This window comes from Suncus etruscus, chromosome 7, assembly GCF_024139225.1.
Source record: "Suncus etruscus isolate mSunEtr1 chromosome 7, mSunEtr1.pri.cur, whole genome shotgun sequence".
Taxonomy (NCBI): Eukaryota; Metazoa; Chordata; class Mammalia; order Eulipotyphla; family Soricidae; genus Suncus; species Suncus etruscus.
Window position 1 is genome coordinate 103,360,768 of NC_064854.1, and position 13,393 is coordinate 103,374,160.

Genomic DNA, 13,393 nt, shown 5'->3' on the forward strand with positions numbered 1-13,393 from the left:
TAGTTGCAGACAACCATAAATGTCACCAGTGAATGCCATACTCAATGACAAGTGCTGAAGAGTTTTCCTTGCCTTTTAACAAAAGCATCTTTATGGCCGGACCGATGGCGCAAGTGGTAAGGCGTGTGCCTTGCCCGCGCTAGCGTAGGACGGACCGAGGTTTGATCCCCCTGCATCCCACATAGTCCACCAAGCCAGGAGCGATTTCTGAGCGCCTAGCCAGGCGTGGCTCTTGAGCGACACCGAGTGTGCCCCCCCCCAAAATAAAAGCTCCTTTAATGTTTTTTTGAAAGACTGATTTTAATATTATGACTTCCCTAAGATGTTGCCTGTCCCTGCAACTGTTTCATTTCTTCAAATCTAAATGATAAATCTAGCCAGATAGAATATTCTTGGTGCCATGCTCATTTCATGAATTTTTTTTGTATTATTTCCCTCCCTTCTCCTCTAGTTTGTAATGTCTCATTTGATAGATTGCTATGAATTTTATGGGCTTTTCTATATATTCTATATATGTAAGTTCCTTTTTTTTAAATCTTGTTTTCAGTTGTCTGTTTTTATCTTTGAATCTTGTCATTCAGAGCACAATGGGTCTTGAAGTTTTCCTATTTGAGTCTATTTTTCACTGGACACTTCAGGCCTCCTTTATTTGGTTGTCTGTGTTCCTCAACTCTGGGAAATTCTTATCTATGATTTTATTTTATTTTGGGGGGTACCACAGGGGTCACTCCTGGCTCTGCACTCAGAAATTGCTCCTGGAAAGCTTGCGGGAACATATGGGATGGCGTGCAAATGCTCTCTGTCAGCAAATGTCAGCAAATACCCTATGGCTGTGCTATCACTCTGGCCCATCTATGTTTTCTTTAATTACTGGTTCTTCATCAAATTCTTCTTCATTTTCTCAGGACTCTATTATTTCTTTCTTTTTTTTTTTTTTTTTTTTTTGTGGTTTTTGGGTCACACCCGGCAGTGCTCAGGGGTTATTACTGGCTCCAGGCTCAGAAATTGCTCCTGGCAGGCACAGGGGACCATATGGGGTGCCGGGATTCGAACCAATGACCTCCTGCATGAAAGGCAAATGCCTTACCTCCATGCTATCTCTCCGGCCCCAGGACTCTATTATTTCTTACATTGTTCCTCTTGAACATATCCCAGAGTCCACTGATATGCTATTCATTTCTATTCAGATTTTTTTCTACCTTCTGTTTCTTAGTATTTTTTTTTTATTTTATCTTGATGCTTCTTGATCTACCAGCTACTATTAATCAACTATTCAGAGCTTCAGTTGAGCTATTTTGTTTTGTTTTGTTTTGTTTTGTTTTGTTTTGGGGCCATATCCAGCAAGGCTCATGGGCTACTCCTGGCTCTGCACTTAGGAATTATTCCTGGCTCTACACTTAATCCTGGTTGTGTTTGAGAGACCATATAGAATGCTGGGATTTAATCTGGATCAACTGTGTACAAGACAAGCCCTATCTACTATATCATTGCTCTGCCCTTAATTGAAGTTTTTTTCTTTCTTTTTAAAAGTTCATTCACAATATTCTTAATTTCTGCTTGTAGTTTCTTATTGCAACCGTGCTCTTTTGCTTTTATGACACATCTTGACATAATTTCTTTGAGCTCATTAAACGTCCTCATTATGGTGTCACTAAAATCATGGAGGATTTACTGAGCTGACCGAGTCTTCTGTACTATTGTTTTCAGTGGGCTTTTATGTATTTTCCCCATTGGTTTTGCTAAGCTCTTGTTTTACTGAGGGAAATCTTTGTAGTTAGCCTCCCTGTGACTCTCTGAAGAATTAGGATGGGAATTGCCCTTTACCTTCATGGCTTGTATCTACTCAGTGATAGAACTGTGAGGAGTGTAAAATTTGATGAGGAGCTAATGTGTGACTGCATTCATAGCTTCACAGCTCAGCATGGGTGTGGACCTGTTGAAATGGTAGAGGTCTGTTATGGAGGCTGGAAAATAATTTCACCTATCATGCAGCAAGCAGCAGTTCAGATGCGATGGATGTGGATCCCTGAAAATGGCCTGCTCCTCCTTTCTTTCTTTTTTGGTTTAATGCCCTGCTGACATATTCAGTTCATAGTTGTTATTTACAACACCTGCAGCCAAGAAACAGGTGGAATTTAATAAACCCACACATGTCTTAAGTCTTCCATTCTCTGGTGATGCCGTTACAGAGATGCTGACAGTGGGAAATTAATGTGTTAAGCCTTTAGTAGCTCCATATTGAATGTGTTTAAGACACTCATTCAACTACTTCATGTTTGCTCACTCACGTCCATATTCTCGATCTTTCCAATCCAATAAAAGAAGCTGTATTGGAAGCAGACTTGCTGTATGAGTTGATAAAGCCACAAGAAGATTTCTGCAGGGTCAGTCTTTGAACCAGCAGTATTTGTTTTTATTTGGATACTTCTATTTCTCTGTTAACTTTCCTTTTCAAGGGATATTTTTATGAGTCATTTTTCTGGCTTTTCTTCTCCCAAGTCATCTGATTTCCAGTTAGACTCTCCTCCAGCTTCAAGATGCATTTTCTTTTACGGTCATTTTAGTTGGACTTACTTGTTCTGGTACATGCTGTCACTGAAGTTTTATGTCTCTGTTGTTTTTATAAGTTCCAGATTTTTGGGATCCATTTGGTTTGGCCAGGTTTATATTTTTGCATGTATTTTCTCATTTTTCATTCTCCCCCTCCATTGAGCTTTGTAGTCAAACTAATGTTAAATTAATTGATTTATTATTATTTAGTAATATTTTATATTTGGATTGTTTTTTCTATTTACCAATTTTTATGCTTTTATTTAATTTTCATTCACTTTATTTGGCTTTTCTCTTACAAGTAAAGGTTGTGGAGGAGTTCTGACTTACCAATCTTTTTATTAGAAGTCTTTCTACAAGTGGGGTGACCATATCATATGCCCTTGTTTGTCTTGCTCACCTTGATAAAACTCATTATTTTGGTGTCCATTCCAAGTAGGCTTTTGAACATTTCTAAGCTGGGTGATAAATTACATAGTCACTCTTTTGGAAAGTGTGTTTGTTTGACTTTTTGTTTTTTCATTTTTTTTTCCGGGCCACACCCATTTGATGCTCAGGGGTTACTCCTGGCTAAGCGCTCAGAAATTGCCCTGGCTTGTGGGGACCATATGGGACTCCGGGGATCAAACCGCGGTTCTTCCTTGGTTAGCACTTGCAAGGCAGACACCTTACCTCTAGTGCCACCTCGCCGGCCCCTTGTTTGACTTTTTATCAGCAAAGGAAGGTTGGACATACCTGGATCCTATGGATTGTGGGGCAGAAGATACATGCTATTATGCTATTATTTTCTGGTTTACTTACAGCTTGGAAAAGTTTCCTTTCTTTTCTTGAGATAATATGTCAAAGTAAAGGTATTGACTTACTTTGTGGGCAAATTTAAATTTGTGATTGGACTTCCCATGTAGAATATGTCCTTAAAGATTAGAAAGTTATCTTAATTGGAGCTGGGAAATGGAAAAAAGTAAGGAGGGGGCTAGAGTCTAGCATCCTAATTTACTGATTAATTTGAACTGAGGCCATAAAATTTTAGTTGCAAGTTACTAGATTTTGTTTCCATATTTTTCCATTGAAAAAGGATTCCCAAGTTTTCTTCTTCTCCTCACATATTTTAAAGGACTCTGTGTGTTTGGCATAAATTTGAAGCCCAAATATCGTCTCTTAATTGTACGGTTTTAGCCAAACTGCTCAAGTCTCTTCAGCTTCTTTCTTATTCCTTAGAAATACAGATAACAAAAAAGAAAAAAGAAAAAAAAAAGAAATACAGATAACAAAAATGTGAAATTTCGCATTGTTTTAAGTATTAAACAAGATAACATATATGTAAAGATACATTGAGATAGTGGTTACACAACACTGTGAAAGTACTAAATGTTACTGAATTGTGAATCTGAACATGGTTAACTTTATGTCTATTCCACTTGAATAAAAAAATAAATCAAAAGGTTCCTGCATGTGTAGAGTTTTAATACACAGCAGATGCTCAACGAAGATTCGCGGCCTTTTTTCTGCTCCTAGCAGGAAAGGGTCAAAGGTCATTTATGATAATTTCCAATGGGTTTCAGATTATCTGAGTATGGACTTCCCAGACCTGGCATTAGGCCACTCTGGATCTGGGTTTTTATTTTGCTGAACAAGTGACTAGCGCCCCCTGTTGTTCTGTTGCACCTTGGTTCCCCAATACGAGGAATATGAGGCAGGCCTCATATTTATTTCGCAGGGTGAACACATTAAAATGACAAAAGTAAATATCCCATTCCTGGAATATCTTATTCAATAACTCTGGGATGGAGCTCCAGCTTTTCACTTAACATTCTCTCTGGGTAAATCTTATACATACAAGAGTCACCAGCTTAAAGTTCTCATCACCCTGGGATCTTTGAATTCTATCTCCCAGTAAAAACTGTTCGCTAATTCCTGAACAAGCATACTAATAATATTGCTTTGTGTTGTGCAATTCATCACATGCTTTTAACGTTTTCCTTGCAGGTGTTTGTTCCAGTTGGCTGGGCAGGACTTACTATTCCCAGTGACAGATGTGAAACACTGAATAGAGAATTTCATCCCAAATCTTTGGAGATTGAACCAGACCTGGATACTGCTACCTGACATCTATCTACTGAGATTTTTTCTTCCACTCAAAAAACTTTTCTTACTATTCATCCAATGCATCTGGTCTCTTTTGATTCTGCTTCAAATGCAGCAGACAAGGACTGGAGACATAATACAGTGAGTAGGGCATTGCCTTGCATGTGGCCAACCTGAGTTTGATCTCTAGCATTCCAAATGGTCCCTGAACCCTATAATGAGTAGTTCCTGAGCACAGAGCCAGGAATAATACCTGAGCATTCCAGGTATGGCACAAGTCTCCTGTCCCCCCAAAAACGATTTTTAAAAAGTGACAGATTCTTGAGTCTCCAAATTAGATAGGGCTCAGAAAAATAGAAATGAGTTTATCACCCTACTCTGGGCATTGATGAGAAACTAGATGAGTGGATGAGAGGAGATGGAGCTAGAACTGTGGCCCTTTCCTTCTGCCCTAAAAATATTTTGGCAAGACAAGGGATATAGATCAATAAGTAGAAGGGCAGTTGTCTTTATTATTATTATTATTAATTATTATTATTATTATTTTGGTTTTTGGGTCACACCCGACAGCACTCAGAAATTGCCCCTGGCAGGCATGGGGGACCATGTGGGGTGCCGGGATTCGAACCACTGTACTTCTGCATGGAAGGCAAACGCCTTATCTCCATGCTATCTCGCCGGCCCTTATGATTATGATTATTATTATTATTATTATTGGATTTTTGGGTCACACCTGGTGGCACTCAGGGGTTACTCCTGGCTCAGCGCTCAGAAATTGCTCCTGGTAGGCACAGGAGAACCCTATGGGCTTCTGGGATTCAAACCACCATCTGACCTGGATTGGCTGCATGCAAAGCAAACGCCCAACCACTGTTCTATTTCTCTCTGTCCCCATCTTTATTATTGTTATTTTTATTTGTTTGTTTATAGGATAAACCCAATGGTTCTCAGAGCTTACTCCTGGATTTTCACCCAGGGATTACTAGTGTAGCTAGGAGGACCATAAGGGGTGCCAGAGATCAAAGTTAAGGTGTCCTCAGTGCAAAGCAAGTGCCACTGTATTAATTCTCTAGCCCCAGTAAGACAATGTCTGCATTGTGAGGCCCTGAATTTGATTCCCAGCACTGCCTCTTGACCAAACTCAACAGATATCAGGGAGTCTATTAGTTGGGCACACAACTGTAAATCTAGCTGCCTGGGTCCTCCTTAGCTCCTTTAGAAATTTCAGAGAAATAAATAGGCTTAGTACTTGGTGCATAGCAATTACTCAAAGTGATAGGTGTGGTCTATGGTATTTGACAATCTTATAGATGGCATTTATTATTTGCATAATTTAAATCACAGTTGTATTATTTAAATTCAGAGAAATTGGACTTAGAAAAAGAAAAATCCTCTGACATTTTGGCATCACTTTGTGTATCTGCTGTAAGTATATCTTTGTGTGTACGTGCATGCATGTGTGTGTGTGTGTGATTTTCTCTGTGTCATCTTCTAAATATTTCGCACAGCTGTTCCTTTTTACTGTTATTAAATAAATATGTTTGACTTCAGTCTATCTCAATTCTCAAAATATAAAGCAGAGCCTTTCCTTTGTCACATGCAGGGATGAATCCTGTACTGGCTGAATACTTGTTATTTCATTCATTAATGAGTTTTGTTTCTTTCTTTATCAAAGAGAATGGGATGTTTGTTCCAAACAAGCAGATTCCACTTTTCTATTGCCAGTGCTGGCACATTCTTCTTCCCTAAAACTGTCACCCAGAGTTGATGTGAGAAAGACTCACAATGAATGGCAATAAACTCATTCATATCACCCTGTTTGTCCTTCTATTGTCAGGAAGAATGACATGTTTGCTTAACCAGAGGTCTCTGGGGTCAAAAACTATTCATAAGAGAAACCTATATGAAGATTACAAAAACACTAATCTTGAGCTTATTTAAAGATTCCACCTTAGAGAACTAAGTAACTCTCTTTTTCTCTCTAACGAACAGGTTTAAATTTAGGAAAGAATAGTTGTTTATTCAAACTGGCAAATATTTCTTTTGCACAATGAGACAAAGAGAACATTATTTCATGAGTTTTCTTCTTCATATATGAGCTTGCAGGCAGAGTCTATTGCAGACTGCATTCTTTAAAATACAAGGGGTTTTTTTTTGTTTGTTTTCTTTTTTTTTAGTGAAATGCCACCTATGCAAATTGCCTAGACTAAAAAAAATTTTTTTTTGGTTGTTGGGACCCACCCAGCACTGCTCAGGGGTTACTCCTGGGTCTACACTCAGGAATAACACCTGGCAAGATTGGGGGAACAGTTGGGATGCCCAGGATCTAACCCATGTAGGCCACATGCATGCAAGGAAAATGCCTTACTTGCCTACTATCTCTTAGATCTTGTTTTTTTAACTTATTTTTAATGCTGTTAAGCAAAATGTAAAAAATACTAATGACTGAAAATTCAATCTCTGGAGACAGGTTGCCTGAAATTATATCTGACTGTGCCAACATTGGACAAGATGGTTGGCCTTTCCCTACTATGGTTGATGATCTCATTCAGAATGATGGTAATGTGATATCATATAGGGGCCTTTAGAAAAACAAAATACATATTAACTATGAGTGACCTAAAAATGAGCCTGATAACAGTGAAATGACAAGTGCTAACTGCTCATCTGTGTGTGGATGTATTTATTTCACAAGTAGTGGGAGTTCTGAATTTCCTGCAGCTGAGGTACCTACTGGACTAGAAAATCATTGAGTATTTATGTCTTTCCAGCCCCCTGACATTTATTTCTGAAAATGACTTTATTTTTTGCAGGAATAGGCCTGTACACTCCATCACCCTAAATATTGATGCATGCCTGAACAATCAAGACCTTCACTGCCTTGCAATTTACAAATAAATGCTATGATACGATGATGGCAATGATGGTTATAAAAGCTAACCCAAATGGAAACTATTTAATATACAGATGGTCTAGTTCCTAGCATTTTTATATGTTACCTCACTTAATACTCAGGATATCCCATAGTCCTCCCCCTAGTCATCCTCATTTTACACTTGAGGAAACCGAAGATCAAAGAGGTCTTGCTCAAGATCACACAATGGGTAAAGTCAGAGTGATTTGAGGTCTTCTTGCCCTTCCCCTTTCTGCCTTGCCAGCTCAAGAGACTTTTGTTTCATTTGAGATTCCTTAGCTGATAGGAGAGCCTGTATGTAGAGAAAGCCTGGATGTAAAGGGAACTCCCTAACATTCATGTAGGTTGTCTTCTGTTCTTGAAACACAACAGTAGATACTGACTGAGGAGAAGTGAGAGAAAGAGGCAGGAGAAAGTGAAGGAGGGTTGGGAAAAGGAAAGATAAAGACAACACACACACACACACACACACACACACACATCAGAGTTAATTATGGTCATAACACTGCCTGAGTTCTCTACCCTTGTCTTGTGAGTATTGTGATATAATAAAATTCCAATCTACCAACTACCCCTACTAAGCCCACAAATATTTGGGGAAATAATCTTACATCAACCCTCAAATATGGTAACTATGAAACAAAGTGCTAAACATACAAACCTAGGGTGATAGAGAGAAATATAGAGAGGAAGAGGGAGAGAGAAAAAAGTGAGAAAAAGACAAAGGGTAAGAGGGCAAAGGGAAAGGAAGAAAGGAGAGGAACAGGGAGAGGAACAGGAAGATTGAGAGAAAGATTTGGGACTTGCTTTTATTTGCTGACATCTCCCACCTTCGTCCATACCATCATATCTATTTTGATCCCAGAGCCATAGGATTTTATGCACTGCAAACCCCCTAAAAATTCTTGAAACTTTTACTTAAGTAATAATTTTTCCTTTCAAATGACTGGTATTTAACATTTATGTTCTTGGTGACATATTCAAAAACAATATTTTTATTTTATTTTTAATACCAATTTATTTATTTAAGCATCATTATTACATGTTCATAATTGGGTTTCAGCCATAAAATGCACACCCACTTTACCAGTGCAACTTTTCCACCACCAATGTCCCCCAATTCTCTTTTCTCCCACCTCCTGCCTGTCTTCGAAACAGGCATTTTATTTCTCTTTCTTTCATTGTCATGGCAGTTGTCAGTGTAGTTATTTCTTTAACTGCACTCGCCACTCTTTGTGGTAAGCTTCAAATTATGGGCTGATCCTTACAGCCCTCATCTTTATTATCTCTGGGTATTATTACTATGCTGTCTTTTATTTTTCTTAAATTCCACAAATAAGTGAGACTATTCTCTCATCTCTCGCTTTGACTTATTTCACTAAGCATAATAGTCTCTATATCCATCTATGTATAGACACATTATTTAACTTCAGGGTCAGAGAGATAGCAAGCAGTACGGCATTTGCCTTGCTAGCAGCCGATTCAGGATGGACAGTGATTCGAATTCCGGCATCCCATATGGTCCCCCAGGTCTGCCAGCGGTGATTTCTGAGCACAGAGCCAGGAGTAACCCTGAGTGCCCCCAGGTGTGACCCAAAAACAAACAAACAAATTGTAATTTAGGTTTTCTCATAGCTGCATAGTATTCCACTGTGTAGTTGTACCATAGTTTTTTTAGTCACTCATCTGTTGTCAGATATACAATTAATCTTTGACAAAGGGGCAAGAAATGCAAAATGGAGCAAGGAAAGCCTCTTTAACAAGTGATGTTGGGACTGGTTAGCCACATGCAAAAAGTGAACTCAGAAGACCTCCATGCACAAAGGTCAAATCCAAATAGATTAAAGACCTTGATATCGGACCCGAAACCATGAAGTATATAGAACAACATTTAGGTAAAATACTCCAAGACATTGAGACTAAAGGTATCTTTAAGGAGGAAACATCACTCTCCAACAAATGGAAGCAGAGATAAACAAATGGGACTAAAATTTTTGTTTTGGGAAATGTGTTCTTTATGTTATTTCTCAAACTTCTATTCCTTTGAAGGAAGGAAGAGAGATATTAAGAAGTTTAAATACAGGGCTGGAGAGATAACACAGTGGTAGGGCATTCGCTTTGCATTCTATTAAGTCAGGATGGACCTGGATTCGATTCCTGGCATCCCATATAGTCCCCCAAGCTTTCCAGGAGGGATTTCTGAGCACAGAGCCAGGAGTAACCCCTGAGTACCACCGGGTGTGACTCCCCCCAAAAAAGAAGTTTAACTACATTATGGTAGTCCATTACAACATAAATGCATATGAATAATAACATTTCTTCTTATATCCTGCTGTTAATTTTTGAAGTAATACTTTATTCCAAATATTGTGCAATAATTAATTTGTGAAACCCTAATAATAATGCAACAAAACTAGGATATAATCTTCCTACTTATAGATAAAAAATTGTAATCTTCAGTAACTTGCTTGCCTAAGAGTTCAAATTAATTTTTAACTTTTTTAAAATTCCCAAGCCAATATTTATTCTCCAATATTTTATACTTTCTTTCATGGATTAATAAATAAAGCATTTATTTTAAAATAGATGAGGATGTCTTGATTGATGTTACTGACATTTGGGATGAAATAATTTTTTTGTTTTGACTGCCTTGTGCATTACAGAATATTTTGTAGTTTCTTTGGCATCTGTGTATTAATGCTATATCATCAACCCATTACCATAATCAAAAATGTTTTCACATGTTGCCAGTGTCCCCTGAGGGGTAAAATCATCTCTGATTAAGGAGCATGTGCTAAATAATATTCAGATTTTTCAAAGGAGAGAATGATGAGTTTTGAGTTTTTAAAAAGACAGACTGTAAAAGAATTTCCCAAACAAAGCCAGCATAAAGGAGTCCATGGTGATGTTGATGGGAAACAAACATACAGATACTGGTGATTTGACAATAATTGGTCTGATGAAGACACTCAGTGAGGTAACTTGGATTCCAGAGTGGCCTCCTGATCATTTTTTCCTTTACTCATTACCCAGCCTCTAGGATACTAGCACTAAAGAATAAAGGAGGGTCATTTTTATAATATCAAAGAAGACTTTTTCCACTGGATTTGACCCCTAGCACCCCAAGCCCACTAGAAGAAATTTCTAAGTGCAGAGCCAGGAGTAGTAACCTCTGATGACTACTGGGCTTATCCCCAAATATAAATAATAAATAAATAAGTAAATAAATAAATAAATAAAAGCAAAAGATAGAATCTTTCAGAAGAATTATCAAATTAAATAAAGGCAAGTCAGGCACTTAATGTCAACTCTGCAATGGGCATTTCCCAAGCAAACAGACAATAAACTCCTTCATGGAGTTTGAAATCTAGTGAGAAAGACAAAGATTGTGATTAATTAAAAAATTAAATATATGCATAAGGGTCTGATCATTTTTCTTTTTTTTTTTTTGATAATTTTTCTTATGACCAGTTACCAATTGCTGAGTGACTCCTGTGGACAGTGTTATTTCAATGACACTTCGTTAATTACAATCCAAGGATTACAATTACTATTTACACAATAGAATTCAAGAACATGGGACCAGGATGATTATACATTAGGCAAGGTACTTGTCTTGCATACAGATGATCTGAGTTCAACAACCTGGCATCCCATATGACTTCCAGGGCCCATCCAGGAGTAATTCTTGGCCCAACCAAGAGTACCAGTCCCTAAAAACTTCTTGGTATGACCCCAAACCAAAACAAACAAACAAACAAGAATAGAAGGAGGGCTAGGCACTTTGCTAATATCAGGCAGAGCAAGACAATTTTAAATGAGTCTTTAAAATATTATCAAGTCAGTGCCTGTATTTTACTTGAATATACTCCATCCCCCCCACCCCTGAGAAATAGATCCTGAATAACATGGACCATCAAGAAAAACCTGATTTGGGGCTGGAGTGAGAAGGACACTAACCTTGCATAAGGTCAACACTGGTTTGATCCCTGGTCTCCAATAATATCACAAAACCCACTAGTAGTGATTTTTTATTCCAGAAACAGGAGTAATACTGAACACAACCAGGTATGAACCCAAAACAACAGAAACAACACCAAGTAGCAACAACAAAAAACAAAACAAAACAATCCCAAATTGATTAACCTGGAAGGTTTCCTAGATGGAAACTAATAACATAATGAAAGACAAATTGTAAAAAATCTTTTTTGTTGTTGTTGTTTTTGGATCACACCCAGGGGCACTCAGGGGTTACTCCTGGCTCTGCACTCAGAAACCACTCCTGACAGGCTCAGGGGACCATATGGGGATCAAACCGGGGTCCATCCTGGGTTGACCAGGTGCAAGGCAAACCCCCTACCACTGTGCTATTGGTCCAGCCCCAGATTGTAGAAATTTTTAAGAGTAACAGGAACTCCTTGATTTGACATAGATAGAAGCAGCTCCTTCTACTGGAAATCTAGGGTTTCTGAGAAAGAGAGAGACAGAGAAAAAGACAGAGACACACAGAGAGACAGAGACAGAAACAGAGAGACAGAGACAGAGATGGAGACAGAGACAGACAGAGAGACAGAGACAGAGAGACAGAGACAGAAAAACAGCGACCAAGGCTGAGCTAGATAGACAAAGACATAGAGAGACAGAGACACAGAGAGACAAAGGTTAAATGTCAAAGTTCAACTCTCTTCAGCCAGTTTGACCCAATTCTGATAGTCAGATCATCAAGCCAATTATAGGGTACACTATATTAGAGATGAAGAAGAATACCACTTTAAGATAAAAACGTATATCTAAATTATATTTAGTCAAATTTTTTTTAATAATAGTTATATGTTTGTTTTGTTTTAAGGCCACACCTTGCAGTGTTCAGGGCCTCCTCACTTCTCTTTGCTCAAAGCTCACTACTGGCAGAGCTTATGGGGTTCTGGAGACTGAACCTGGGTCAGTTGTATGTAAGGTAAATATTTGCCTTACCACTGTACTGTCCGTCTCTGAATTAGTGATACTACTCTGAGCTCCTCATCAAAAGTCTTATTTCTCAGGTATTAAGATAGTGAATTTCACTACCTTAATCTATCCCTATAGAAATTTCCTCTACTATAGAAATCATCATATAAAAAATCATCATATAATTATAGCATTGCAGAAAAACTTGACTATTTGAGGAGGAGCAGAGAAATTACAGGCCATTCTGAAAATCTGCTGAAAGTTTAGGAATGCTTTAAGAACAAAAATGCATGTAATTGTGCCACAGACATATACACACCATAAGTTTGTTCAAGGGGATGCTCATGGAACCCCATGTGCACAAATATTGTGACATATATCACTTATCTATATTATCAATATCTATTCTTTCTTCCTTTCCTTCTGTTCTTTTTCTTTCTTTCTTCTTTCTTCCTTCCTTCTTTTTCTTTCTTTCTTTCTTTCTTTCTTTCTTTCTTTCTTTCTTTCTTTCTTTCTTTCTTTCTTTCTTTCTTTCTTTCCTTCCTTCCTTCTTTCTTCCTTCCTTTCTCTCTTCCTTCTTCCTTCCTTCCTTCCTTCATTTCTTTCTTTCTCTCTTCCTTCTTCCTTCCTTCTTCCTTCCTTCCTTCCTTCCTTCCTTCCTTCCTTCCTTCCTTTCTTTCTTTCTTTCTTTCTTTCTTTCTTTCTTTCTTTCTTTCTTTCTTTCTTTCTTTTCTTTCTTTCTTCTCTTTCTTCTTTCTTTCTTCTTTCTTTCTTTCTCTTCCTTCCTTCATTTCTTTCTTTCCTTCTTTCTTTCTTCCTTCCTTCCTTTCTTTCTTCCCTCTTCCTTCCTTCCTTCCTTCCTTCCTTCCTTCCTTCCTTCCTTCCTTCCTTCCTTCC